The sequence below is a fragment of the Rhamphochromis longiceps genome, linkage group LG15 (genome assembly GCF_057381845.1).
Source record: "Rhamphochromis longiceps isolate RC_006_pf linkage group LG15, R_longiceps_female_GT1.1, whole genome shotgun sequence".
Lineage (NCBI taxonomy): Eukaryota > Metazoa > Chordata > Actinopteri > Cichliformes > Cichlidae > Rhamphochromis > Rhamphochromis longiceps.
Genome location: NC_140571.1, coordinates 12501 through 15000, shown reverse-complemented (window position 1 = coordinate 15000; position 2500 = coordinate 12501). Strand labels below are relative to the sequence as shown.

The window sequence follows — 2500 nt, the reverse complement described above, 5'->3', positions numbered from 1 at the left end:
TGTGATGCTGGGGCCATTGTGTAAGATTGGAATGTGTACCAGTGGCTGGTGGGTGGTCCTTGAAGGTCCCGGGAGGAGGCGGCGAGGAGGCAGCGGGTGGCTGGGCTTGAGCTGTGGATCAGGGACGTCATTAATTCTGCCTGGTGCTGCGTGTGCCCTGTGCAGCTTGGATGTCTGCCGCTGACGCTCTGTGGTTCCTGTTCCTGTCATAAAAGGCCCTGTACAAGGGGAGAAGAAATGCATCATTGGTTACCAAAATAAAACAGTGTCTTTCTGCCTGTGTCATTCTGTTTGGTTTCTTTGAGCGTTTGTTTCTTAAATACACAGCAAGTGTCACTCTCTCTCTCTCTCTCTCTCTCTCTGTCTGTCACACACACACACACACACACACACACACACACACACACACACACACACACACACACCAAAGCACACACACACACACACACACTGTGAGGTTTGCAGTGCAAAATTTGAATTTTAGTGCATGGTGATTTGTCTCCCTCCAGTGGCCCACGGCAGGTATGATGAGGCTTAAATGATAGGTTATGGGGAAAAAGCCAGGAGAGGATGGGACAAAAGTGGAATAACTGAAAAAGTAAGAGGTGTAGAGGGCTGATGTTGGTGTCTAGGTGGGGGTTTTGGTGGGTGCCGGACGCTGTGGCGAAGAGGCCACGCCGATGGCTTCTTCGGTTCTGGAGATATGGCGAATCGGACCAAAAAGGATGGGACAAAAGGGTCCCAGTCGGAGAAAGGAAGGTGCAGAGGGCCTGGTTCCACTGGCATTGCGTTGCCCGTGTGCGGGCGCATCCGCAGGTGCCCAACATGGCATGGTTCAGAGTACCTTTGCAGGAGGCTTAGGGATAGGTTAGGGGGTAATAGCCAGAATTTGACGGAATAAAATGGAATAACTGGGAAAGTAAGTGTCGTAGAGGGATGAAAGTTGTGTCTACGGGGGGGTTTCGGGGTGCTCCGGACACCCTGGTGAAGACCCCATGTCGATAGCACCAACGGTTCTGGACTTGGTGTAAATGGGTCCAAATTTGACGGAATAAAAAGGTCAAAGTGGCAGATAGGAGCGTCCGATCGGGCCGATTCCACCACCACTGTACTCAGCAGGCCCTGCCGGGTCGTTAGACACGCAGCATGGCAGGGATCGGTGACATAACATGTAGCAGTTTCCCTTCACAGAAGCGTCTGCAGCAGGTGGGTGGAGGAGGAGGCAGCAGAACCAGGCCTTTGGAGCACTGTGTCATCTCCTGGTCCTGATGCTTTGAATCTCCCTCTCTGTCTGTCTGTCTGTCTGTCACACACACACACACACACACACAGAAGCTGGTCAAGTGCTGTGCAACTGGGATTGCACCTGTCGTCCACAGGAGGGCGCCTAGCTGGGAAGTCCAGTACATTCCATATTAAAGTTGTTGCAAGTGCATTTTTTGTGTAAAAGACAGACAGACAGACACACACACACACACACACACACACACACACACACACACACACACTGTAAGGTCTGAAGTGCAAAATTTGAATTACATTCCTTTGTATCTCTCCCTCTCTCTCTCTCTCTCTCTCTCTCTCTGTCTCTCTCTCTCTCTCTCTCTCTCTGTCAACACACACACACACACACACACACACTGTAAGGTCTGAAGTGCAAAATTTGAATTACATTCCTTTGTATCTCTCCCTCTCTGTCTCTCTCTCTCTCTGTCTCTCTCTCTGTCAACACACACACACACACACACACACACACACACACACACACACACACACACACACCAAAGCACACAGACAGAAGCTGGTCACAACTGCTGTGCAACTGGGATTGAACCAGGGGGGCTCCCTCTGCTGGCTCAATGCGGTACAAAGTGTCTGAAGGAGTTATACCGGCGAAAATAACATCTTTCAATTCCATGTTTGGTCCACAGGAGGGCGCCTAGCTGGGAAGTCCTGTACATTCCATATTAAAGTTGTTGCAAGTGCATTTTTTGTGTAAAAGACAGACACACACACACACACACACACACACACACACACACACACACACACACACACACACTGTAAGGTCTGAAGTGCAAAATTTGAATTACATTCCTTTGTATCTCTCCCTCTCTCTCTCTCTCTCTCTCTCTCTCTCTGTCTCTCTCTCTCTCTCTCTCTCTCTGTCAACACACACACACACACACACACACACACCAAAGCACACAGACAGAAGCTGGTCACAACTGCTGTGCAACTGGGATTGAACCAGGGGGGCTCCCTCTGCTGGCTCAATGCGGTACAAAGTGTCAGAAGGAGTTATACCGGCGAAAATAACATCTTTCAATTGCATGTTTGGTCCACAGGATGGCGCCTAGCTGGCAAGTCCTGTACATTGCATATTAAAAGTTGTTGCAAGTGCACTCACATGTATTTTTTGTGTAAAAGAGACACACACACACACACACACACACACACACACACACACACACGCACACACGCACGCTCAATGGAGTAT

The 2500-nt window shown here is 49.8% G+C and overlaps 1 long non-coding RNA gene across 1 annotated transcript in view; it reads right to left on the bottom strand.

The window, feature by feature from the left end:
• LOC146651716 (uncharacterized) overlaps window positions 1-2500 on the bottom strand; it is a 74471-nt gene that overhangs the window by 61651 nt on the left and 10320 nt on the right. Inside the window, exon 5 of the long non-coding RNA XR_014907706.1 lies at window positions 40-218. This is a non-coding gene — a long non-coding RNA (uncharacterized LOC146651716). The remainder of the gene's footprint in view (window positions 1-39; window positions 219-2500) is intronic.